This window comes from Corvus cornix, chromosome 12 (genome assembly GCF_000738735.6).
Source record: "Corvus cornix cornix isolate S_Up_H32 chromosome 12, ASM73873v5, whole genome shotgun sequence".
Classification (NCBI taxonomy): Eukaryota; Metazoa; Chordata; class Aves; order Passeriformes; family Corvidae; genus Corvus; species Corvus cornix.
Genome location: NC_046342.1, coordinates 19,132,706 through 19,160,290, shown reverse-complemented (window position 1 = coordinate 19,160,290; position 27,585 = coordinate 19,132,706). Strand labels below are relative to the sequence as shown.

At 47.2% G+C, this 27,585-nt stretch overlaps 1 long non-coding RNA gene across 1 annotated transcript in view; it reads left to right on the top strand.

Annotated features, from left to right (window-relative positions):
* LOC104683388 overlaps nt 1–27,585 on the top strand; it is a 129,282-nt gene that overhangs the window by 78,716 nt on the left and 22,981 nt on the right. Inside the window, exons 6-10 of the long non-coding RNA XR_002043492.3 lie at nt 1,659–1,893; nt 6,404–6,508; nt 16,984–17,151; nt 19,932–20,056; nt 23,281–23,460. This is a non-coding gene — a long non-coding RNA (uncharacterized LOC104683388). The remainder of the gene's footprint in view (nt 1–1,658; nt 1,894–6,403; nt 6,509–16,983; nt 17,152–19,931; nt 20,057–23,280; nt 23,461–27,585) is intronic.

Genomic DNA, 27,585 nt, shown 5'->3' with positions numbered 1-27,585 from the left:
CTAATTGTGAGTTTCCCTGATTGGCTGGGTCTGTTCCACTTGGGATGAAATAGAAGATGCATTGTGTGATAGATTTAACAACCTGTGGGAGGCAGGGGTGAGGTCCCTTCTACAAGCCAGGCAGACAGGACATTATTGTCTTTTCTGTGGTTTGTTTTCATTTCTTTTCATTTCAAGTGAATACCTCTGGAGGATGAAGGATGGGTCACTTCCCTGACTTGCTTTCCTGCCTAAATCAGGGAGAGAATTAATGGGAATTAGTGAGAATTCAGAGGGCCATGGAGATGTTGGACAGGATTCTCTTCCCAGGATTTTGGTCTGGTGAACCTACTTCCTCCTTCAGGTCTCTTCCTTTAATAGGAATATCAAACAAAGGGTTTTGAATGACCCAAGTGTGTGACTTTTATTTTTGCTTGGTTAATATATTGGAAGTGCTCAAGGCCAGGTTGGATGGGGCTTGGAGCAACCTGGGATAGTGGGAGGTGGCAGGGGGTTGCAATGACATGAACTTTGGGGAGCCTTCCAACCTGAAGCATTCCATGATTCCATGTTATGAGCTGAGAGCTGGAAGCCAGCAGGAATTTGTTGTTGGCACAGGAAGGGTGGGAAGCAGCCAGGCACCCCTGGCATGAAGGACATCAGCACCCCGAAGCCAGGTAGGACATGAGGGCTCAGCTGGAAAAGCTGCACCAGAATCCCAAAGCTTTAAAATCCATTTAGTGGCAACTTCGAAATGTTTTGCATCAACTCCTTTTCTTCCTACCGAAATGTGAACACATCCAGATCAATCACCGAGCTCGAAAATCTTCCTGGTTCTTTTGTGAACATCCTGCTTTGTTATTCCTTTCATTTGTCTTGCACGGAACAAGCCAGCACCAAGAAAATAACTTATTGTGCATGATCAGAAAGACCTTTCTTCCCTTGCTTTTCAAACAGCAGCACACAGAAATTGAATGTTGTCTGTACACAGAGCTGCTGTTTTCCATATATAACCAAGGTGTCACACAGCTCATTATTTCAGGGAAAAAATCTGTGTCAACAACCAAGGCTTGTGGCTGTCACTGGGTTTATTAAAAGCAAAAATATTTGATCTCTTGAAGAAAGAAAAGAAATCAGGTCCCGGATTTTAGGTTTTCTTTTCTGCACTTGGTCTTCTTGAAAAGCATCAAAAAGTGAAAAATCTAAGGTGACATCCTACGTTCTTGTGGCCCCTAATAGCTAGTCACTCCACCAATTTTTCTAAGTTTATCTTTAATCTACTATTCCCAAACTAATTAGGGACTGAATGTCTTTGGACTGATTTTCATTTTGTCTTGAGTTATTGTGACATCTTTACTACAAATCCTTTCTCAGTCTAATTAAATTCCTGCAGCATAAATGTCATTATTCATACCATCACCTGTGCTAGCCTGACTTTGCCTCAGTCTCCTGATGACTGTGCCCTGTGGACTGACTCCCTTCCTTCCTTCCTTTTTCATATCTGAAAAGTTTGGCTTGAAGTAAGAACATCTCAAGGCTTAGCACAGACAGGGAATCCATTAATATCTAGGAATCCAAATTGATGGGGTTTCATTAGAAAAATCCAATAGTTGTGCTGTTATATTAGTTTTCAGAAGAATATTTCAAAACTCATTTAAAACTTTTCTTTTTATCCTCAGAAATCATTCCTGGGTGTGAAGAATTCTAATAATGTGAGGATTAGAAATAATCTCCGTTTATAGGGCAAATTTTTCCAATCCAATCATTGATGCAGGTGGAAGAGAGAGTCACTCAAAAATGTGTCTGGGACAGCAAAGGGCTGCCAAAAATCAGTGTTCCTGTCTTCAACCCAAGAGGATCCTCTGGACAGGAACCCATCCCAGGAATGGTGGGAGCCCAGCACAGGAGCAGAAGGTGAGTCCTTCTTTCCTTAGCAGGAAAACCTAAAAGAATTACCATGGGAAAAAAACCCATTATATGACAATTTCATAATCCATCCATTAGTTATACATTGTCTTGATAACTTTTTGTTAATCATGACTTCAATAATGAACTTTCTTATCTCTAAATCCACCAGTCAGTAATACAGAGATTTTCTGCATGGTGCAGGTGAATTACCTGTTGAGGGAGGTGTATTAGGAGTAAATCAACAGACTGACTCCTAGCCTAAAAAATTGATTAGTTTATTAAGGTGAAGTTCAGATCTTTGATCTCGCAAGGTTTTGATGAGCATTAATGCAGCTCCGGACACCCAGAACAATCTATTAATTTAATAGGCAGTGAGAGCTGGAGACTGATTGCCAAAATCACAGCAGGAAAGCTGAATTTTGGGTTGCAGATACAGAGAACTGGGTCAGATTCTGGCACAACTGCAGAGAACTGTGTACAAAAATTGTGCTCTTAAATCCTTGATGAACTAAAAAGGAGAATAAAAAACTATTCAAGAAGGGTGAGGCCCTTGTAATTTTGAGTCAAATAAAATAATCCTAAATTGTTCACAAGCACCCTGGAGTTTAGGCAAGCCTAAGTAAGAATAGGAAGGCCTCCATCAGCCCCTTGGGAAGCCACAGGAGCATCATGGGCTGTGTTGGGATGACACAAATGATGAAGGCTCTGCAGGCTTCAAATCCAAGCAGTGCTGCTGCTGTGAAATCCCTCTTCCCACCCTGAATCTGCTGAGACAAACCCCTGCCAACCATCCCATCCCCAAAGGGATGCTCCAGGGGCTGGCTGGGCTGGCCCCAGCCCTGCAGGCAGAGCCTGTGCCTTTGGAGCACCCCGTCACTGATGCCCAGGAGCTCTCCAAAGGCTCCTTCCACTGCCAAATGCCTTTGGAGAACCCTGTGGCAATGCCCAGGAGCTCTCCAGAGGCTCATTCCATGGCCAAGTTAATGCCCTGAAGAAAGTGCACTTCAGTAATTAAATTTCTCTGATGCAAGTGCTACATTCCACATTTTTCTCTTGTGCTCTTCCTTGTATTTGGACTTTGTAAAAGCCCCCCTTCCACAGCTTCCTTGGTGCTCCCTGAATTTTGTAGGTGAGCCCTGGATGCTGTTCCATCCTCTGCCACCTTGAGACCCAGAGGTAGAGGGCTGAGTCGTGCTCTGAGCCTGGCCCTGAGCTGCCAGGGCAGGCAGACGGCCCCAGCACACCCACTCACCCCAGAAATCCTCTGCTCTGCTTTGAAACATGGTGCAGGGGCTTATCTGCTAAATAAAATCTAAATGAGAAATGTTGATACTTAATGAAATATAAGTTTGAGGATTTCACAAAAGAAATCTGCTGTTGCTGCTTTAATTTATTAGGGGAGAATTATGTGCAGATGGTATATACAGAGTTATTTCCTGACTGTACTCCGAAGTAAGTTGATTTGTGGTTTAATGACTTTTATCAAAATGAAATAAGCGTTTGATCTTTGGATTTGATCTGGCTATATCTGCAGCTGCTACACCACTACAGCAATTACTTCCAAACTGGGCTTTTTGCCCAGGCAAATGGAGTTCGTCCTTGTTTCATGTCTCATTGACTGTCCTGATAATACACGCAGTGCTACTGTAGGTTTTTTCTTCCTCTAAATTTGATAGGTGTGAAAGTAAGAGAGTAATTCCCTTTTTATTTTAGTATCAGTGTTGTTTTATTATAATCTGTTCGCTACTCTGGTTAATTTTATCTCGAAGCTGCTCCTAACTAAAATTCAATACAAGAATGTGTAATTTTCTCCACATAATCCTGCTATGCCCCTCCATAGAGGAACAAGAAATTCATTTATGAATTCTAAATCTCAGGCCCCTCGTGGTAATCTTCACATCTGTCCATGTGGTTTAGGGATGAGTTTGTAGTGATATGTTGTGCACCCACGCTGGACTAAATCCACTCCTAATGGATTTCAGTGGAAGGCAATGGAGTTGTACTTGGAATCAATTTACCCCCATGTATCCATCTCTGAAACAGTGGGGTTTTTTGCTGTTTGCTAATTAATTCCTGTCAGATTGAAGCTGTTAAGGTGAGCAATTCTTTTTCCAGGACGATACTTCATTATTTACTGTTCATGACAAAATTTGTCCAAGTTCAGCCTCAAAAACTCCTGGTGGGAGATGGTTGTTAAAATTAAGAGTTCTTAGGGCTTGGTGCTGCCAGCTGTGACTTCCTGAGGAGCTCCAGCTGCATTTTGGGCAGGGTGTGGGAGCCAGGAGCTGCTGAGGTGGCTGGCAGCCAGTTCACCTGGGGCACAGCAGCAGGAGGGAGCCGCAGGTTTGTGCTGCATTCCCTGGATCAGGCCACGCTGGATGAAGATGTTCTGGAAGCAGCCTTGGTTTGGAGCCAGCAGGTCTGAAATCTGCCAATTCACAATGGTAAGGAGAAGCAGTCAGAAGGAATTCTAAAACAAGTGAAAGATCTTTGTTCTCCCCCTTTTTACAGTCACTTCGGGATACGGCGCTCCACGCTTTGCGTGGCTGGAAGGTAGATTTTAAATTGTCTCTGGTTTTGGCTGGATATTTCCTAGAGATAAGCAATAAAAATGGCAAGAACTGGGAAGTGACTGGTGGATGAGTTGCCTGGAGATTTGCAGTGCTACCAGAAGCTCTGTGAGAAGGCGGCTCAGCCTCAGAGCTGGGGAAGGTTTTCCTGTGCCAGGGTTGCTGCTGCATCTTTAGCAAATCAAACTACTTGCACAGTACTTGCTCCTTAATCCAGGAAAATTAAACCACCAGCCATAGCTACATTGTCCAGCCATCTGCTCTCCCAGGTGCTCCCATGCCTGATCAGAGATGAGGGGATGTGACCTAGAATCCCACTGCAGAGCTGGGATCATTCCCAGCACAGTCCCAGCCTTCAATCTTCTGCATGACATCAGATGAAGTAAACATCAAGATTTGATGTGAGAGCATATGTCCATTGCATAATTCATTAGAGTTCTTCTCCACAACTATTTTTAATACTTTTCAATCAGAAGTAGAGAGTGAGGATTATTCAGGAAAAGAAAAAGATAAGAAAATAATGGGGGGTGGGGTGGGGGAGGGCAGTGCTTAGAAACATATCTAGGTACTTCTGGGACTGAGATCTGGCCATTCAGCTGTGTGTGTTTGGTTTTTAAATAACTATTTCTGTCCTGGACAATTCCACAGTCACTCATGACAGCCTGGCTGTGGGATGGTGTAAATACAACAGCAGAACAGGAAACCTGCTCCTTTTTCACTCAGCAGTGCTGCTAAAACCGCTGTCAGGCCAGACACCACCTCACAGCCATTTCAGACTCTATTACTCCATCACCTTGAATGTGGTTATTCCCGATTTCCAAACACAAAACACATCCAAAACCATTTCCCCTCTGTTTTGCAAAGCACCCACTGAGTGTTGGTGGGACACAGCGAGCAGAGCTGGTGGTTTCCCTGCTCAGGTTGTGCAAAATGCCTCATAACTGCAAATCATCACAGCTGTCACAGCTTCTTCTCATGTGTCAGCAGGCTGTGAGCTGCATCCAGGTTGTGTGAACACCTGGGATGTTCCTGGCTTCTCAAAATAAGGCAGCATCTGCGCCCTTTGCTGAGCCTTATTTCACCCCACACATGCAGGATGAGCAGGTTTGCTGTAAGAAGGTGAGGACAAATATCCTAACAAAACCCCAAGCCCCACGTCGTACAGCGTGAGTCACAGACAAGAAATGGAAGGAGGAGTTATTTTGAGGCTTTTCCATCTTCCTTATTGCTAGGAGACAGTTCCCAGGCACGCAGAGCTCGTCAGCTCCCACAGCTGCCACGTTGGTGCCGCGGCGTCCAGGGCGATTCACGGGGCAGCTTTGAGTGAGACAAGGAGGAGGAAATTGGGATGGGAGCTTCTTTTCTTTTTCCAGCCTTTCTGAGACAAGTGCAGAGTGCAGTGGAGGCAGCTGCAGGTGCCAAGGGGAGCATCGTGCCTGAAACGTCATCTCGGGCTGACCTCGGTCACTCAGCTTTCATGGGCTGCTCTCTGCACAGAGTGGGGTGATGATGGAGTGACACCACATTTGGGCCAAATCTGTAGTGCTTGGGAAGGTGCACAAATGCACCATTGCCAGCCAAGTCTGAGCTTGTCCCTGATGATCAGTCCGTGCTCACCATCACCTGCCAGCTCCCGAGTCCCACCAGGGCAGCCCTCAGGCAGCACATGAACAGCGCCAGCCTCACCACCTGTGACCCCAGTGTTTAAAATTCTCAGTTCTGAGTAAAAGTTATTCACTGGACCCTCGGTTTTCATAAGGCACCTGAAGGAGGAGCTGATTGAGGCTGGGGTTGTAAACGGACAGATCTCCTGGGGTTGTGTCATGGGTGGGCAGAGCCTGGATAAAACCAAAGCTGTCATGAGAACATGGGAATCTGTCATCCAGAAGGGAGTTGCTGAGACAACTGTGGAAGATCTCACACTGTATTTTTCACACTAATGCCAGATGGCCAGGAATGGGATCCCCCACGTTCTCCTCCCAGTCTGAGAAGACAAGAAAATAAACAAGGGAAATGTCTGTGCTGATGGCATCTGTTGGCTCCCTCATAAGGTGAGTCACTGCTTTTGATTGCTGAAATAATTAGAATTTCTTTCTAATTGGATTCCATGTTAACCCTTCTTGCACCACAGATCCCAATTGTCCTTTTAGGTCCTGGCAGGGAGTTAGAACTGCAGGATCTTTAAGGTCTCTCCCAACCTGAACCATGCTGGGATTCTGTGATTTTAGGGAAAATGAGACTTGGCAGCAATTCCAGGCAAGGGAATTTTATACCAGTTGGGCTGCTGGTGTGGAACCCCATCCCTCTGCTGCTCCCATCATCTACAGGAGCATCCTGGGGGTCATCAAGACTCAGTTTCCTTCCAGCTACAGGACAAGAATGCCAGGAATTATAGGAGAGGAAACACAGGGCAGAAATCTGTGGAAATATTTGGGCGTGGGGTGCTCTGCAGCAGGTTTTGTTCCGGAGGTGCTTGACACATACAGCCCATGCTCCCTGTGATCCCTGCACTCTTGCCACACATATGTGCACATACATGTATTTTGAAACTCTTCTGTGCAGTATTTCCTACCTGGCTGGTGCACCGAAGCCATTTTTTTCCTTAGCAAATAAGAGAAATAGCTGGGTAAGTACAAATGTGTTTCTTAACAGCCTTGTTTGTGACAAAATTGCCAAGTAAATCTTCACACGACATCGGGCTGTGAGTATTCGAGTCACATTTGGACAGCAGCGCCCACTGCACGCAGCTTTCATTACAATATTTCTCTCAAGCCCAGCCTGTCTCTCATGTTTTTTCTGAACATTGTTTAAAGAACTGATGAAAGGGCTGAAAACTTTTCAAACTTTCCTTTTCTTGGGTCTCTTCAGCTCAGCCTTTCATCACTCAGTCAATAAACAGGGGAGGACTCTTCTGAACTGCAGTGGGAGCAAGGAGGAGAAGGAGAAATTAATGATATCACCAAATTGAAACTCTTTCAAGTTCCCTTTAATTGCAGAGGGCACGGGGAGCTCATTCAGTTTTAATTCCCTGATCTCTTGCTGTCCCCAAGGGACCAATCTGCCTCTCCTCCCACAGCACACACGATTTTCCCCGGGGCGGGTGCCTGGCTCCTTGCTCAGGGCTCCTCTGCTGTGCAGAGCCCTTCCCAGTGGGATTTTGGAACAGCAGTCACAGCTGCCCTCTGTGGTGGCCACGCTGCCTTTGGGCACACACAGGGCTGATCCTGCTCCTTCAGGCACCTGGTGCCCATTTGGTGCCTCCCCTGCCCGTCTGTGAGCTGGGGATCACAGAATGACACGATGATTTGGGTTGGAAGAACCTTAAAGCCCATCCAGTGCCATCCCTGCCACAGGCAGGGACACCTCCCACTGTCCCAGGCTGCTCCAAGCCCCAATGTCCAGCCTGGCCTTGGACACTGCCAGGGATCCAGGGGCAGCCCCAGCTGCTCTGGGCAAGTGAGTGTCACATATCCAAACACTCCAAGGTTAAAAGAGAAAACAATAAAACCCCTAAGAATGTCCAAAAATTGCTGCTGTCCACCAAGGAGCTTCAGCTGAAGACACCAGGCATTCCCTGGCTGTCTTTGTCTCATGGGAAATATCAGTGCAAGGGGCTGAAAACTGCTCAAAGAGCCATTCCCACCGTGGAAAAGCCTGAGGATTATCATCACAACAGGTCCCTGGGCAGAAACATGAAGCATAAAGCTTTAAATTCAAGTCACACTGATAAGAATAACAAATAAAGAGACCAAATTCCCTTAAAAAATGGGATTACAGAGGCCGTGGGGAAGAAATATTTTAAAGGAAGTTAAAGAGAAGTTAATCTGCTTTTATGTAATTTGTTTTCCTATTCTTCCCAAACTGGCTTGCTTTGGAGACAGCTGCTTTCAAGGTTTACAGCCGTGCATATGGTTGGGAGGGCTGGAATTGGCAGCCCTGGGCCTGACAGAATAATGTCTTGCTGGAAAAATGGCTGGGTAGATAATTTACAGATGATACGACCACATCAAACCCAGTGAAACACAACCCATTCATTTTTACAGCCTCCAGATTGCTGCCTGTTGTGATCCGTCCCTCCCGATGGCTCCCCTGTCATGCAGCCCTTCTCCTCCCCTCCCAATGCTCCCACGGGGCAGGATCCCATGGAAATCCTCATTCCTGCAAGGTTGGACATGGATGGGAGCCACAGCACCAGCAGGGCTCTGCACATCTGAGCGTGCTGGGTGCCCAGGGTCTGTCACACATCGCCCGTTCCTCTCCCAGCCTTCTGGGCTCCCAGCCCTGAGGGATTTCCTGGGATCTGGGCAGCCCAGCAGCTCTCAGACATCCAGCTTTCCAAGCTGTCCTTGCTCCAAAAGGAGCCAAACAGCCCTTGGCTCCCAGATTTCCCAATTGTCTGGGTTGGAACCCAAACTGCCTAAGGTGAAGGCAAGCACAAAACCAGTGATAAAACAGAGCTTGGGAACACCAAGAGTGTTTAGCCTTCTGCAGATACTCCTGCAGATATTCCCTGTTGGAAACTGGTCTGGAAAAAGTTGCCTTTCAGAAAACAAGTGCTTTTCTGAATGCACTGTGATTTTAAATCTGGGCAGAACTTCTTTGTGCTGTTTTTCTCCCTCCATTTTTCTCAATGGGGGAAATGACAGTAAAAAGGGAGAGTGGGAACCATGGAATGCAGACATGGAATCTGGAAAAATCTGGCTTTTTCTAAAACTGGAAATATTTCACCTTCAAGTAAATGGCTTTCTATACAAATATCCACTTATTGTGAACATACCAGTTGTTATTTTCTCCTTGGAAAAAAAGCAAAAGGGTTTTGTTAAGCCTTCTGTTCTTCCCCCAGAAAACAGAAATGTGGCAAAGCCCAAGGACACTGAGGTGATTCATGGTGTGGCTCACGGGGATCTCTGTTCATTCCTGGGATCACAGAGGAGGCTTCCTTGAAAATGCTCCTGTTGCCCTTGAAGTGGGCTGTAAAATCCATCTTGCTCCTGTGTGCTGAGAATTGTCTCTGTTGGAGGAACAAATGCCGGCCCCGGCCTGAGGCTCACTCGTGTTCTGCCCTGGGGCTGAGGGTTTGCCGGGCTCAGCTCTCCCCAGCCCCTCCTGGCTTTATCCCTGTGTCTGCTCCCTCTCATGCAGGGAATTCAGCAGGAGCTGCTTTGATGGGATATGTTCTCCCAGGTTGGAGAGGGTCCCAGCTCGGGTTGATCTCTCCAGCTGCAGAGTCCCAGACTGGGCTGGCAGATGAGGAGATGGCTCCAGGGTTGCAGTGAGTGTAAAAACTGCGGTGTCACTTCCCAGCCACGGTGTCAGGGCTTTCCTGGAGTGTAAACCAGAGCTTTGGGAGTGCTGCTGAGGGCTGCTCAAGCTAACCAGGCTCTGCCCTGCTGCTGGAGCTCCCCCTGAACATGAGCTATGTTGTCAGGACAGGGTGTGAAGCATCTACAGCTCTTGGCTCGTGCACAGTGTGGGATTACTCTGAGTTTACACCAGACTCTCTCTTTGTATCTGGAAGTGAATGATTTGCTCCTTGGTGGTGCAGAAAGGTCTGCATGCTCCTGCACTGTGGGACAGCTTGGGCTTCTCCATGGGATGGAAGCTGCCTGCTTTATCCCTGCTCGACAGACACAGAGCACCTTCAAGGTGGCCCAGAGGATGTGGGATTAGGGAAATCTCCAACTGTTGTAAGAAAAATATTCATCCCTTTTTCTTTTTTGTTGTTCTCACTTGCAGCACCACTAGCTGCAGCTGGACCAGGAGTGGGGTTTGGAGGGAGACAAGGCCAGGCTGCTCTGCCCCAACAAGGGCAAATTTCAGATTTTGGTTACTCTGTCCTGGTACGAGTTTGTTGTACAAGGGTGGAATGAATATTCAGAAATGTGGAAACACTGTTGTTACACTGAGGTACCTCCAGCCCCACCAGCTGCCTGAGGAGTGCAGGAAAGCATTGCCCAGATGTGGGCAGCTGTGTGGGCATGGAAACAGAAGGAAATTGCAGCCATGGATTACTGCGGACAGGTTATTTCTGTGTAGACAGGGGCAGTGCTGGGTGTAGACTTGAACCAAGTTTTGCACCACTCTGAACTCAGTGGGATGAAACTATTTTATAGCAGAGACTGAAAATTTGGGTGGGAAAAGGCGTAGTTGAAGTCCCTAGAGCCCTGTGTCACTGATGTGTCGGGCCATGGTTTTGAGTTCCACTTCCTCTGTTTTCTCTGTTTAAACCACTGGGAACAAGGATTAGTGTTTGAGATTTTAATATTCAAGGATAGATTAAGACAACAGCAGCCTGATGTAAGATGACCATTAAATACCAAATGCTATCAAAATCTCCAGCAGCATCAAATCAAGTCCTAAATCCTAAAAGCTTTATATTTTCTCCCCAATAATTACACCAGAGTATCACCTTTGGAGCTGTGTTGTTCTTTGTTCAGCAATAAATGAGCAATTCCTGGGTACATCAGCTGGAGAAATCCCAGCTGGGGCAGTCCTGGCCCTCCCTTGGGCAAGCCCTGAGTGAAAGGCAGATTCTCGTGGCTGAATTACAGAGCCACTAAACAAAATGGAAATGTTGATGTTCATTATTGATTTTATCCTTTGCTGCTCTGGAATGGTGCTAGTGGGAGCTGTTGTAATCAGATTACCTTAAAACTTACTTACAGAATGAAGTGCTTAATTTATCCCCTCTTTTTCCTTTCCCAAAGCGATACAACATGAAGGGATCAGCTGTGCTTCTTGTAGAAGCAGCCCTTCTCTTTCTGGTTTTCTCACTGTGTTTGTGTAATTCACTTTTTATCACTCTGAAAATCTTTTTTAAAAACATTTTGCATTTGTTATATCTCCTCGAGTAATCACTCATATTGGTTATGGAACAGAATAGACTGTGATTGTTGAAGATATAACTGCAAAATGTTTCCAATTTCTGGGAATATCTATTGAAAACTACACTTACTAAACATCCATCTCCAGCTCCCTGTGCTGTCAGGTCACGGCTCCATGCCTCTACAGCCTGGATGTCTTTGGGATTCAAGTCAGCCAGGCTGATTCCAGTTTAACTGAGGATCTGGGAAGTGCTGCGTTTTGAATGATATATCCTCTCATAATCTGGGAGGTTAAATGGTTTTTCTGATTTGATTCTTTACTGCCTTCCCCATTTCACATCAGAAGAAATCGGCTGTGAAATGACAGCAAATGCAAGTGGCACATTTGTGGGCCCGCCCTTGGCTCACCGAGCGACTGCAGCGAGCACAGGGAAGGAGGAATTGGGCTTTAATTGCCCCTCATTAGTTATATGCCATGGGCAATATGAGAGGCAGTTTCAGTGGGCAAAGTGTCTGAGAAATCCAGCCCCTGTTATCCCAAGCTGGTTGTGGAGCTGGAAGTGGCTCTGGCTCAAGGCACCACAGTGCCAAGTTCCTGCCACGTCCATGGCCGAGCAGCTCAGCTTGGGCAAATGGACCCTGCAAGCTGTGCCCCTTGGCTGGGCTCAGGGAGGCTGGATGAGCATGATCAGAGAATCCCAGAATGGTTTGAGTTTGGAGGGACCCTAAAGCCCATCCAATCCCACCCTCCTGCAGGGACACCTCCCACTGTCCCAGGCTGCTCCAAGCCCCAATGTCCAGCCTGGCCTTGGGCACTGCCAGGGATCCAGGGGCAGCCCCAGCTGCTCTGGGCACCCTGTGCCAGGGCCTGCCCACCCTCACAGAGAAGGATTCCTTCCCAGTATCCCATCTAACCCTGCCCTCTGGCAGTGGGAAGCCATTTCCCCTTGTCCTGGCACTGCAGGCCTTGTCCCCAGTCCCTCTCCAGCTCTCCTGGAGCCCCTTTAGGCCCTGGAAGGAGCTCTAAGGTCTCTCTGGAGCCTTCTCCAGGCTGAACCACCTTGTTCTTGCCGTGTTCTGTGCTCACATTCCTGTGGAATCTGGCTCTCCATCCTCTTAAGCCCCTGGTGGGTACCTGATCCTGAGGGAAACACTCAGACCAGGCCATCTCCTTGGAAAAACATGGAATCATGGAATTGTTTAGGTTGGAAAAGATCTTTAAGATCATTGAGTGCAACCACAAACGAGCACTGGAACAACTGTGCTGCCATCCAGGGATGATCCGACTGTGGCCCTGCCGGGATCCGCTCCAAGGGCTGCTCAGCAGGGGAACCTGCCTTCCAAAGGAACAAGGCTTTCAACCTGTGGATTTATCACATTTAACCCTCTCCTTGCTCTGTCCTGCCCGCATGCCCTGCCCTTCCTTGGCAGCGAGCAGCTCTGATCCCAGCTCTTGCCATCATTCCTGCCCCTGGCCACCACTTTGGAAGGAGGATGGAGGTTTTTGTGGCTTAGCAGATGGCAGCAAATATTGATACCTGCATTTCATAGCCTGGCTTGTGGGGTTAGAGTGATGTATTTACTCCAGCACCTAAACTCAATGAATTACATCCAGCCCTGCAAATGGTCATAAATATGATAGTCTGTGTGAGCTGAGGTAATTGCCTGCTTTATATATGTGTTTATCTTCCCTGCATTGCATACACAATGTGCATCATGTCAGGGAGATGACAAAGAGCAGCCATAATGCTCCTCAACTGCATATTTCTTAGTTTATGGCTGAGGCTCGGAGTTATCTTATGCAGAGTTGGCTGCAGTGGTTTAATATAAATTAACATACTTAGAAAATGTCAAGGAGCATTAATTGACAATTTCAGAGGCCTACCTTGCTAAATACCAGTTCAGTTCTGAAGCCTGTCTCTGCAAGCTTAATATATGGAAAATAATGCTTATTCATGGATGGCTTATGTAACTTGGCATTAATTATGTGGCAGCGAGTGCTGCCTGTCACAGATGGTCTTTCTATAAAACCAGGTGCCAAAAATAAAGTTTCAAGCCCCACGAGGGAACTTCTGGGCTGGGTACTCATCACTTTGGAAAACCAGGGCACATCATCCTGTGTGGAAATACCGACTTACTAACCTAATTCTGGACCCACTTTTGGCAGAGAATTGGCCTATATAAAAATATTTCACATCAGCACCTTCTCCTGCACCTCGAACGAGGGGATCTATGGCAGGAGCCTGGTGTGTCCCCAGCCCAGCACTCCCCTACCACTTCTCACCTGGCAAACGGAGATGACCCTGAACATTCCCGTTGATAAAAGGTGAAACAAGCTGAGGTTTTTATCTGAACAATTAGCACAGTGGTGGTGGTTGCTTTGCCTGTCTCCCAGCCTGAGCTGTGTCACAGCTGGGAGCAGCTGGCTGGTGTGGAGGTGCTCAGCTGAATGCTAATTGTTGATTAATATAGCCCGGGGTTATAAAAGCCCAGTTTCTCTCTGTAGTGTTTTTCCCCTTGTACCAGGAAGGTGCTGCTGTCTCTCCAGGGTTTCCTGCTCCTCATTGCAGCTGGGAGCATGGCCAGCTCCACGGCTCCTGGGAACTTCCCTGCCTCCCTAAACAAAGTTAAGCAAGGCTGAAAGATGAGATTTGAAGGCATTTATTGATTTTGCTTTAATATTCTGTTATTTCTTTCCCATCAATCCACAATTTTCTTTATGCAGTGCATATGTGGTGCTGCAAGGATATTCCCAGAATATGATGCACATAACATTATCTCATATGTGAGCACATGGCTATCAAATGAAAGCTGGCCTGTAAATCACTGAAAATCAGGAATGGAAACACCATCCAGGCAGCTGCACTCTGAGCCATCCCTGCTCTGCTCCCAAGCTGGAGTGGGGAGGGCAGCCCTTCCTGAGCACGGAGGGCTGGGTTTCCTTGGCATCAGTGGATGCTGCAGTGTTTGGGGCCCCAGAGCTCTGCAGTGATGGGTTTCTATGGCAACTGGCTGGTAAAGCCAGGGGTGGGGGGGATCTGCCCTGTGCCCCCAGCTTTTACCTAGTTGGGTTTTTTAGTTTTCCAAATAGACCCTTCTTTCATGATTTCCCACTTATTTTTTGCATTGCTGCTGTTGAAATAGTTTCTGTAAGTCCCTAAGTCCTCCCAGGAGATCAGGGCAAAACTGAGCCTAGAAATGCTCTCCTGGACTGACAGCAAGTGCTTATTGCTCTGACCCCCCCCTGCCCTCCTCTTCCTGCCTGCTTTTCCATCCCCTGCTCCTCCCATCCCTGTGGGGATACAACCTCTCTCTTCCAATCCCAGGCTGGTTTGGGTTTGGCTCATCCCTGCCACAGGCAGGGACACCTCCCACTGTCCCTCCTCCCACTATCCCAGGCTGCTCCAAGCCCTGTCCAGCCTGGCCTTGGACACTGCCAAGGATGGGGCATCCACCATTTCCCTGGACAGCCCATTCCAATGCCTGACCACCCCTGTGGTGATCTCCCATGTCAACCTAACAGGGTCCATTTCTAAATACAATCCCAGGGATCATTTAGTCTTAAACCTAAAAAAAATATATATAAAAAATTGCTTTAACCCATCTGTAAACTGACTGCTTCAAATGAAATGCTGTGATAAACCCAGAGGAAGTGTGATTGAGAAGAGGTGAGAGGAGCTTGCCCTGGGAACAGGGCGATAAGGAATTCCCTGCCATGGTGGTGCCATTGTTCCTCTGTGTCACCCCAAACGTCCCCACTGGCACTGGGGCAGTTGCTGCTGTTCTTGTGAACCTTTCAAATGTGTCTCTCCCCTTCTGTGTGAGACCCTCCTCCAAGATCCTACCTGTGGCAATGACAGAATTCAGCTCAGCTCTCAGGAACTGAGGAAAACTGTCCTGACCTTTGTTCCCAGGGATGCTGCTCAGGGAAGGTGTCTCTGCTGGAGTCACCCTGGACGTTGCAGAGAGCACAGCCTGTCCCTGGTGGGCTGCTTGACCATGAAATTGTCCATGAAATGGGAATCTATTGTTTATCATGCTAATTAGTAACCTCAAAAGTTTATTTAAAGGTCACTGGAAAGCCATGAGAAATATCTTAGATGTGAAAGGAAGAAAAGTCAAGAAGCCATAGGGGGTTTGGGTTATTCAGTAGAATGTTATTGCTAATGTTTAAGATACTTTCTGAGATGTGCATTAAATTAATAAGGGAGATGAAGGAATACTTTAATATAACTTAGTGTGGAAGTAGCTCTCAGAATTTATTTTATTCATAGATTTTTGCATCAAAGGTCCTATAATGATTAATTTTCAAACTTGCAGGTTTAAACAGCAAAATAAGAAATAATAGCTCCAAAGCTGCTTTGAAATACTTAATAAAATGGTGTTCTTTAAAGCACTAAATGGCTGCCTAATGCCACTAGCACTTCAAAGAACAGTTTTCTTTGCAATATTTCTATTCAGTTTTCTGCACTCTGCAAAGCTGACTCACTGTACAGGGCATGGAAATATTTTCAAATGGGCAAAATCAAGGTATTGTTATATTCCAACAAAAGCCTGGGCTGAGAAACTGCACTGAGTGCTTGGTAGGGCAGGAGTTAATTTGATGGTGCAGAAGGTTCCTCGGCCTTCCAGATTCCAGGAGAAACTTAAAATATAATCAGTAGGAAAGGGATGTTGTTATTCTGAGGGATATTTGATGTGGGGCTGCTGCAGAAGCACAGAGGGACAGAAACAGCCCCAAATCCAAATGGTTTTTGTAGGAAAATTCATGTCTTTCCATGGACAAAAAGCATCTTCATGTCAAACCTAAGGGGTGTTAAAGCAGAGGTTCCAACCTGGAGAGTGCCCAAGTTTCCCCTTAATGGTCTTGGAGGGAGAAAAGTTCCTCCTGAGATGCTCCAGAGGGAAGAGAGAAATTCCTCCTTAAATACTCTAAAGTAAGAGCAGGATTTGGCCCCTTCCAGCTCCTGGGGAGGCAGAGGGCAGCTGGGACCCAGGGCTGAGTCCTGTTACAGGAGGGCTCCTAATTGTAAATTCAGGCATGCAGAGATTAATTGCCAGCAGGTGTCAAAGATAAATTTCTCTCTGATCTGGGCAGGGGGTAACTCTGAGCATTTCCCTGTATTGTTCTGTTCTTACCATTGTTCAGGAGGACAGCAAATGAAAATCTACGTGAGGAAATGGGATAAACAATTTTGCTGCTGTCAGAAAAGGAGAAAGTGCAGTGCAAGGCTTCAAAGGGGAGAAATTGTTAATTAGGAAATTACTGCTTGAAAAAAAATATAATTGGGGAGGTCAGAGAGTTGTGAAAAGCCAGCCTGTAGTTTCATGACCTGCCCTGAGCCAAGGGTTACACACAACCTGCCCCAGCAATTTACTCGGGTTCCTTCCTCCTTGTGTTGTGGGAAAATGAGTGAATTTAGCAATTAGTGGAGCTGCTGATTGACTCCTGGCCATCCCCAGCTCCCCACCCCCTGCATTGGGGTGCCCTTGTCTCTCCAGCCCTGGGCACAGGGCTCAGCCTGGGAGGTCCTGCCACCACCTCTGCTCCTCAGGAGGAGCTGCAGAGGCTGACCAAGCCCTTTAATGAGGGGGCTGGTCCCTGTGGAGAGCAAATGGGGCAAAAGGAGAAGGGGGGCCTTCAGGAGGTGATGCCCTGTAGCCCTCAAGGCCCAGATTGTCTGTTTCTGTTGTCTTTGCAGGTGGCAGGGTATGAACCTGAGTGAAGGACCTTGCTGTCCATGGAGTGTCCTGGGAGCATCCATGAAGGGAATTTCTGCTGAGGAGCAGCACTCTGCACATCCAGGCTTTTGTCTGCTCTCCATCCACACAAACCAACCCTGAGAAGGTCACTGCTGAGTCAGCCCCAGGTATGGAGCTGGAGATCAGGGAAAGGCTCTCCCCCCAGAGGGTGCTGGGCACTGCCCAGGCTCCCCAGGGAATGGGCACGGCCCCAAGGCTGCCAGAGCTCCAGGAGCATTGGGACAGCGCTGCCAGGGATGCCCAGGGTGGGGGTGTTGGGGTGTCTGGGCAGGAGTTGGACTGGATGATCCTGTGGGTTCCTTCCAGCTCAGGATATTCTGTGACTCCGTGAAGGAACTCACCAGACCAGTCTGATACTGGTTTGGAGCATTAAACCCAGCATCACAACAGGAACAGCCAAGTTAGAAAGGAATGGTTTAAATTCATGGAATGGTTTGGGTTGGAAGGGACCTTAAAGATCATCTTGTTCCAGCCCCCTGCCATGGCTCTTGCAGATCCTTAGGACACACACAAAATGCATCATTTTAATCATCACTGCCACATGTGACAGAAAAGTCATGGCACCCCCGCAATGAAGCAAAGCAGCACATGAAATAATTAACTGCAGTCAGAGATAATTAATTATATGGTAAGTGCCACAGCTGGGGCTGTTCCAGTGGCTTCTGCCTGGGGGTGTCTGAGGCAATGATGATGCCCTGAGATGTGGTTTGGTACGTAAGTCACAAACCAACATGGCTTTAGGATCTTTGCTATCACCCTCAGCAGGAGCTGAGGCACAACTGTTACTTGGGATCCTCTCTGCAGTATTTACATGGACAAAAATGGCCAGTGGGCCTTTGGGGTTTATTTAGAAAAGGAGAAAAGTGTTGCTGGAGCCTCGCGTGCCTCTGCAAGCAGAAGGCTCCCGGCCCACACACCCCGTAAAAAAGCCAACGCTTGGGTTTAAATTAGCACCCAGCTCTGTGCCAAAGCAAACAGGAGAAGCAAAGCAGGCATGTGAGTTTGTGGTGCCTGAGCTCCCCACAGGCCCTGCGGTGGCAGCAGCAGCAGGGAAGGACGTTCATCCCGAGCAGGGGACACGCACGTCTCGCGCGGCTGCTGAGCTGAGTCCTGAATGCCCGGCCCAGAAACGAGAGATCCCTCTGCTTTCTGCACTCCTCCTGGCACAGCTGGGCCAAGCATCCTTGATGGATTTACAAAACAGAAACAATGCTGAAACGCCACTTCATGGCATTCTCCAGTCCCCCTTCTTCCTGTAAATATCCCTGTCAGCTTAGGAAAAGTCATTAGTAATGAGGCCGTTGAGTCCCAAGATATGAACAGTTTTTAATTCCTTTGCCTGTGCTAAACCAATTTCTTAAGGATATTATGGAAGCCTTTGCATTTGGCTTTCAACCCTAAATTAATCAAGGAAAAATTACAGATAGGTGCAATGAGGGTTTTCTTTCCTTCTCTAGAAGAAGGGTGCTCGGAGGAGCCACTCTCGTGAACAAGTGTGATGAGCAAGTCCTTTGCTCAGTCTCTGAATCCATTTTGGACCATGCTGGCGAAATAAAAGTAAGTGGGATTAAGTGTAGAGGAAGCTGTAATGGCCATTTTGGATTTTGACAGCTGTCCCTGACATCCTAATGGACAAGGGGTAAGGGCTTTAAACTGCCTGAGGGCAGGGTTAGATGGGATATTGGGAAGGAATCCTTCCCTGTGAGGGTGGGAAGGCCCTGGAGCAGGGTGCCAGACTGGAAGTGTCCAAGTCCAGGTGGGACAGGACTTGGAGCAACCTGGGATAGGGGAAGGCGTCCCTGCCCATGGCAGGGGGTGGAACAAAATGAGCTCTAAGGTCCTTTCCAACCCAAACCATTCTGGGATTTTTATGATCACGCTTGTCTGTCCTCCCTGAGCCCAACCGGGAAATTCCTGTAGTTCAAAGCTTGTAGAGTTCATTTTCCCTAGCAGAAGAGGCAGCTTCCCATCTGGATAGGTTTCTTTTCCTCTCTTGCTGTAAAAGGAACATGCACTCAAGCAGAATTTGAAGTCACTGGCAGAAAATAAGGCAGAGAGAGCATGAGGGAAACCAGAGGGGCTGTGCAGGTGTGAGAAATCGATGGAATAGTAATGAGGGAGTTTGAGAAAAGACAGGGAATATGTAACACTGAAGAGTAAAAGATAAGCCAAGCAAAACGTATGCTGCCAGTATCCCAGCAACAATAAATTCTGTGTGTGATAGGGCTGGATGAGAGAGCCAGGGACTGACAGGTCTCTAATCTCCTACCAAAAACCCTGGTCACTGGTCCCAGTGGCAGCTGGAAGGTGTGAAACACACACAGGTGTGGGGCTTTGTGCAGCAGCTGCTCCAAGAACATAATTCCCAGGATGGGAAGTGACACCCAGAGCCAGGATTGGCATCAGAACTGAGAATCAACTTCACTTCCAGCTCAGGTGGAAGTGCTGACACTGCTGATGGGCAATTCTGGGGTTATGTTTTCTGCCCAGAGGTGATGTTGGCCTCAGCCTACCTGCTCCCAAGGAAAAGGAATGGCTGGTTGCCACAGGGATCAGTTTGTCAATGTAACAGGGCCTCTGCGGACTCAAATAAATGAGAATTTCCTGTGGGCAAGCATCTGAGTGGCAGTAAATGGTATCAAAGAGAAGATCTGCACATTTTTTTTGAGGAAGAGGAGACAGGAGGCTCAAGCAGGTGGACTTAGGCAAGCTGCCAGTGCCAGGAAAGAAAGTGATGAATAGGTGTCTTGGAAAAGCCTGAATGGAGGAATAATAACCACCAACAGCAGAAGACATTGAATGAGATGGATTCTCACATCTAGGAGCTTCCTGTGTTTATTATTGATGGCACCACAGGTTTTACTTCTTTGCTTTTTGTACTTCTCAGGACAGTCTGGTGAGGAGTTCAACATGCCAAGGCAGGTGATGGAAGGATTCTGGAACGAAAGTGAAAAATGACATAAATGAGCTGCAACAACAGCCCTGCCCTGGCAAGGAGTACAAGGAATGGAGGTAATCCTAAATGACAAAGGCTTTGTTTCCCTAGTTATCACTAAAATGTCGTGGGAAGAGTCTCAGGACAGGGCAAGTCTCTGTTTCCACAGGATTTCTGGTTAACTGACCCCTATTTTCCTTCTCTAATATCCTTGACCTGGTTTAAAGGTAACTGAACACCAAGGAGTTTGGATTAGCATATAAAAAATTCACTGCTCCCCTCTTCAAACTCTTCACTCTCTTCAAACTCCTGCACATCTTTTAAATTGGGAAATTCTGTCCTGTCTCGTCTGGTGAGGGATGCTGAAGTGGGGGCAGTGGGATCTCACATGGAGAGGAAGGCGATGTGCTGGTGAGTAATGGGGAATTTTTCAGGAAATGAATAATTTTGGGACTTTCTAAAGGTCACTTTAAGTTCCCATGAACTTTTACAGTTGGTTATATAAAATGAGAACAGAGAACTCTTAGTCTAGATAACTGTCAGTCGAGTGAGATAACCTGAGAAAGGCTCTGGCAGGTCAAGCCACTTCAGTGAGAGTTTTTGGGAAGAGACCAGTCAGCAGAGCTGCCTCCCCTGATGGGTGTCTGAAATGGAAATTCCAGCTCTCCCTCTTGCAGCAGATTTAAGTGGAAGTTCACTGCCCTGGTGGGCACCAGGATTTTATAACTGACCTCTGAGGAGTACCTGAGCCAACCTTTTGTCACCACTTCTATAAATTAAAGCCCAGGCAGAGACTCGTCAGCTGGAGTGGCTGAAGGCAGAGATGGAAAAGACAAACTGACACGTGCCCCTGTTTTTCCAGGATCTCCTACAGGGCAGCTCTGGATGATTTTGAAGTGGTTCAGGGGCCTGGTGGGGGGGGGAGGGGGTTGTGCTGATCCTGCTGGGTTTGGATGTGGATGCTCTGCAGGACCAGGTCTGGAGCCCCCCTGGTAGCACAGCTGAGCTTGGTGGGCTGGGGCAGGGAGACTCCCATGGTGGGGAAGGCCTTGGCTCCATAGGGAATCTGCTCCACCTGCAGATTTGCAGCTCAGGAATAGAGTCAGTGCCCTGCTGGCAATGCCAGTCCAGCCTGGCAGAGCCCAGTTCCTGGAGAGACCATGGACACTTTGTGCCAGAGGGAGCACGGCACAAAGCATTCCATGGAAAGCCATGGACAACCACAGTCCTACACACAAAAGACTGGAATTCAAAGCAGCAGAATGGTGTTTCCCTTTGTTACAATAATTTCAGTTCCAGGTGTGTAGACTTTTTTCCTAATTCTTCTCCACATCTGCACTCGGTGATTGCCAGGGATGAGAAATGGATTGGGTTTTCCACGGTGCTGTGCTCCAGGTCAGCTTGGAAACATGGGAGATGGCAGGTTAATGGCAGTTTAACACCAATTAACAGGCCACTTTATAATAGATTAGCATTCGGAGTCTGTTCAATGGGTAATTACAATAATTAACTCTCGGAGCTTGCCTGCACTTGTGAACAGAAATTTGGTGCCTCTGTTTACTCTGGAGGAGGCCATGCAGGAGCAGGCATGGATCATTTGGAGTGCTGGAGCCAGGCAAGATGGCAAGGGCACTAAATTTGGGCTTGCTCTTGAAATGTGCTCGCAGGTGACATCCCCAGGTGGAGGGGACTCTATAAAGGACTATTTCAGTCCTGGCTGAGTGCAGCTGAGATTTAATGTGTTGCTGGGAGAGGCATCTGTGTTGCAGAACAGCCTCTGCATCCCTGGCCTTGCACAGGTGGATTTCCCACCTCCTTAGGCCACTATTTTCAGCACTCAGAGCTGAAGTCAGACTCCCAAATAAATCCTATCCTGTTGGGAGCACTGATGGTGAGAAGAGTTTGGTAAGAAGCAGCTCCATCCTGATGCCCCAAAGAGCTCAACATCCAGCAGGACGGTGTCCTAAATTCTTTGGGAAAGCTCTGTTTGCTCTTGAATCCTTCAGGAAAGGCAGTGGTCACCTGTGGGGCTGGAATCAGGGCTTGGAGGTAGTAGGATGGATGTGCTGGCTCTGGGAATAGGTCTCTGCTCACATTGTCCTGCTGGGTTAGAGGCTGTAAAACCTCCTATGTAATTCTTGGGTTCCTGTTGAGTTGACGCATCTCATTTAATTTCACTGACCTTTTCTCTTAAATACTGTGAAATTAAATGAGAAGTGCTAAAGGTGAGCTCTAGTTGTGGTTATTTTTTAAATATTAGGCAGTGGGCAGAGCTAACTCAGCACATGTAGCCCATGTGGGTATTGTTTCACTCCTGCATTAATTAAATAAATTAAAAAAACCACTGGATCATGAGGATGCTCTGGGGAGCAGATCCGAATCCCACTTCCTCTGGGGTGTGGATTTCTGTATCATCAGGAACCAGGATCTGCTCTGACAATGGGCAAAAAGAGGTTTAAAAGAAAAACTGGGGTTTTAAGGTAGAATTATATTGCTCCGATTGTGTGGCTGGACTTTTGTAATCCAGGCTGTTCCAGGGGCACAATGGGCCGGGCCAAAAGTAATTTTGGGAAAAAGAATTTGACATAAAAATGGGAATAATTGGGAAAGCTGAAGAAGGGTTCAAAATCCCTCAGTCCAGGCAGAGAGCTTCTGCTCTGAGAAACCTCAGCCTTGTTCAGAAAATTAGAAATTTATTTCCCTTCAACATTTATAAGGAACTTCTTTTTCCTTCTCCTGCCTGTTCCAGGACCTTCAACAGAAGGGGAACCCTCTGCAGAGCCACTTCAAACACAAACAAGTCCTGCAGGGCACTCTGGGGGTGTGGAGCAGCTGTTTGAGAGCACAGCTGCTCAATGGCCTCATTGTTACTCACTCGTGGCTCTTTGGAGCCAGCCTCTCTCCGTGGTTGTATTAAAGAACATTTTCTATCCCTGAGGTGCCCTGGATGAGCTCGAGATGTCTGCAGCCCTCGGCATCACTCTGGTCCTGGGGAGGAGCTGCTGCTCCCTGGGACTCTGGGGTGTCTCCGATGGAGGAGGGGTTTGATGGGCTGGAAAAGGGGCCAATTTTAGCTGTTTTCAGCACAAATACAGATCTCTGGCACTGGGGTAATAAAGCAGTTAATGAAACAGGGCGGTCTTTGTGATGCATCAGCACTGGCCAAAGGAGTGAAAGCCAGGTCCTGGGTGCAGGGGAGCAAAGGCTGCAGAGGTGCCACAGGTCGGACATGAACCCTTACCAATAACCAGCAACCAATTAACCCTTCCCATTAATTCATGTGCTGCTGTCTGTGCCATAGATCAAATATTCCAGTGGGTTTGGGGTGCTGTCCCAGGAGGTGTAAAAGGAGGATGGATCTCAGACCTCTGAGCCCTTGCTGTGATGAAAAGCTGCAGACAAAGCTCTCCAACAAATGTCTTCATAATACTTAACATTCAATGGAGCAAAAGGAGAATAATGAGCACTGCAGCCATCCCAGGTTAGTAATTACCGCCGTCATTATTAATTTTCCAGAGCAATCTCGTCAAATGAGTCATTATTATCTCAATTCCTTAGCCAGGACTGATTGATTCTTTCTCCCTGTTGTGACTAATTCCATATAATGTCTAAGTACAATATAGAGCTATAGAGCCAGTGTAATTCTAATGCAGGATAATTCCAAATAACCAAATCCCTCGCCTTCAGCTCTGTTTGGATCTGATGCTTTATACTACTTAATTGAAATAAATACCCCAGTCCTGTCACTCCCTACTCTCCACAGCCACTAGAATTCCACTGGAGACAGGGATTCCTGTCGGCCTGGGACCTGCCCTGTGTGTGCCACTGTTGTATCTGTGCTGGCACGGAGCAGGAGCTTCACAGCACTCACAGGAGCAGCACGGTGTGGTCTGAAGGAAGCGTTCATCATCCTCAGCACTTTCTAATGTTAATTTTGACCATTTTTTAAGGAAGGTTGTGTTGGTTTGTCTGTCTGTGCAGGTTTTTTTTTGGAGAAGAGGCTAAAGGTGATGGTTTTTAGCTCTGTTCCATTATCTCTGTTTGCAGCTGAGTGTCAGCAGACCTGAGCATGAAGAAGTTCACTGCAAGACAAGGAGAGGGGTCTCTGTGGGGGTGGGAATGTGGTTCCTGCCTCGCTGGCAAGGGTGAGGCAGAACAATTACCTTTCCTTTAGAGGAGCTGGAAACCCACTCCTTGCATTTCCCTGGAGCTGGAGGGAAGGGAAGGAGGAGGAGACCGCAGTTATTTTACAACTTTGACCTTTTTGCCTCCCAGACTTCAAACACGATCAGACTGGAGAGGGAAAAGAGGAGGCTGCAAAGCCAGGAGGAGCAGCAGAGGGGCTGTCAGAGGAACCCTCAGCACTGGAACTTTTCTCCTTAGACCTGGAAGATGGGACGGTTTAGTCCTGAACAATGGGGAGGGGTGAGACACTCCCTGTCCCTGCTCTCAGCCTTGGCTGTGCCTCCCTGAAGCCAGCCCTTCCCCAGCAGCATCCTCGTGCCAGCAGGGACTGTGTCTGTGCTGACATTTAAGGATATTGGTGTAGGTTGCTCCGGGTTGGACTGGGGGAATTAAAAATATTGAATTGAACAGTAAGTAAGGGAGGATAGGTGATTGCCATCCAGCACTCCTTCATTTGTGGTTATTTTTTGAGGCAGTTCCACTTGAGTCCATTAGTGCTGAATTCAAAATTCCCTTCCATAGCCCCTGGAAGCAGAACTTGGCTGTGCCCCGAGAGCCTCTTCCCTGGTGGGTGTCAGGATCGAAATCCAGTGGGATTCTGTGCTGCAGCAGGGATTGATGTTGTCCATGGGACGCAGCCAGGGGAACTGTCACATCCCCCCCCGGGGCCAGCCAGCCCTGTGCCATCACCTTCCCTAATGGGTGTGTCCTGTCCTGTTCCTCAAGGTGTAAAAATTCCATCATTTCCAGATTTTAATAGGAACACTCCATAATATTTGTGCCACCTTCTTGGAGGTGTGTCTCTGCTGTAAATTCCTGCTTTTTCTGATGTTCCTCCCTACGTTCAGCCAGCAAGAACAAACTGAGGTGGTAATTTTACCTATTACTTTTCTCATTTACACTAAAAATAACAGCCTGTTTATAGTTATTAATTAGATATTTACTAGGCTGGAGATGCTGAAATTAAAGTAAACCTTGAACTGATGGGAGGGTCCTTTTGGGCACGTGGAGCCCAGTGCTGCAGTCAGAGGTGGCACCTTCTGTTGGCCACAGATGAGCCCAGAGCTGGTGACACAGTTGGTGCCCCAGAGCAGGAGCTGACCTATGTCCAAACCCTTCCTGCATCCAGGGATGTGAACAGGTCATCTGGAATCAGTGTAAAACATTCTGCTAAAGGATGTATTTACAGGAAAAACAAGCTCAGGTTTGTGCTAACCTGACTTGGTACAAAGAAACCCCCCCAAGTTCTGGTATTACAACAATTTGAATATCAGTTAAAGTAAATGTAACTTCTCACATCCAACCAAGCTGGGAGATAAATCTCTGTGTTTTTATAATAAATGTTACTTTATGGCAATCACCATATGCTACCTCTGGTCCTGTTTGGAGTGTAAATCATAAAACGTGTGGATCCTAAAATGCTTTATTGTTTTTTTATGGCCACAGACGGCTGCTGTTCCTTCCATTTGTGATTAATTTTTTTAATGGTTCCCCCTAGAACCTAAAAAATAATTAAAGCTAATGAATACTCTGCAGTGACAGTAAAGGAAGGAGCGTATTGCATCTCTTCTCACTCCCCAGATCTGATCAAAAGCAGGCTGGAGCTGTGAAGTTGTGACACTGACATTTTGTACTGAGCTGCCGACCACCTCCTGAGACCAAAGGATGATTTTGGGCAAGAGCAGGAATTAGAGTTTTCATTGTTTCCCAGCAATAGTGCTGAGAGGGTGGAATTAAAAGCAGTCGAAGTCACAATGTTTATTTCTTAGCGAATCCCTTTTAAAGAAATCAATCCAAGATGTGAAGGACTTTAAGACAGATTTTTCCCTTTGACCTTGCCCCTGGATGCATGAAGTGAGAGATTCTATGAACTGGGGCTGGCCAAAATATTGATTTCAACCCAGAACAGAGCACAGCCCCTTTTCCTTTCACAGCCTGAAAGCCACAGGTCTGTGTGTCCATCCAGGCTGGGGTGCCTGGCTCAGGGAGCTGCAGCTGCCCTGGCAGAGCCTCCCCAGTGCCATTAATGTCACCTGCCCTCCAAATCCAGAGCTGGGACCCTGCTGCCTCCCAGCCAGGGGTTTTATCTGCCCTCCAGAAACTCTTGAGTTTGATTTCATTATTTTTTCCCTCCAGTGCACTTGGGTGTTGAACTGCTGTGTGTTTTGCATGGGAGTACAGCCAGCTTTGAGCACTGCCTAAAAACCTTTAAAATTTACTTCTCAAAACTAATATTTATCTGTAAAGGCTGTAATTAGAGTGTGGGGGGTGTTATTGTGTATCTGCCTCTCTCTGGGCTTCCTGCAGCTCACAGCAGCTTTGAAATGAAACTTGAGGGGAATAATTGACAACCAAGGGCTGGACAGGGGTTAAAGAGTCAGTGCTGCAGGAGAAACCACAAAGGTCCCGTTCTCTGGGGGACTGGCCAGGGCTGCAGCTGTGGGGACAGATGAAAAACAAACTCCCCCAGGCAGCTCTTGGCATGGTGGCACCTCCTCCTTCATGGCTGGCTGGGAGCACACGGGGGCTGGAATTCACTGGGAAGTTTCCATGTCTGCTTTTCAGGCCATGAGTGACACTGGCTGCTCCTTCTCTTCCTCCTTCTCTTCCTCCTTCTCTTCCTCCTTCTCTTCCTCCTTCTCTTCCTCCTTCTCTTCCTCCTTCTCCTCCTCCTCCTCCTCCTCCTCCTCCTCTCCTCCTTCCTCCTTCTCCTTCTCCTCCTCCTTCCTTCTCTTCCTTCTCCTCTGTTGCACCTTCAACCTGTCTGCCCTCCCAACTTCATGGCCAGCTACCAGTTACATCAATAAATAATTTTCTTCTAGAACAGCTTTAATTACAAAACAAGCAAATAAAGGATAATTAAGATTTACCATCATCTGCAGAACTGGTGGGAGAATAATGGAATCCCACCTTCTGAATTCCAGTTTGACATCTTAAGCTGGATACTCTGCTTCCATTTTATGCTTTATGTTGATTAATTTCTGGTTATAAGAGTTTTAACTGGTTAAGCCAACTTGTTTTGCAAGATGAAAGCAGAGCTTTAAGAAAGCACTTTTTAATTTGGAAATACTGATTCCAAAGGGAGAACCATTTATAGTTAAAAACTGAAATGTATAAGAAAAAGGGTCACTGAAGTCAATGTCAAGGTGGTGAAACTTTGCTGTCCTGGCTCTTTTTAAAAAAAAACTTTGATGACCATAAAGTTGCCATTTTCTGTAGTAGGTTCCCTGTGAGCTTTCCCCTGTAGAGTTGTACAGTATCATGAGCTAAAGTGAACCAAATTAAACTGTTGTGGCATATAAAAACAGCCAACAAAGGCAGGCAGCTTTTTTCCTGAGCCCCCTGAGATTTATTCTGACAGTTTGCAACTCGATGAAATGGATAATGGAAGTCCCTTGTCACAATAACTCAGCTTAAATGT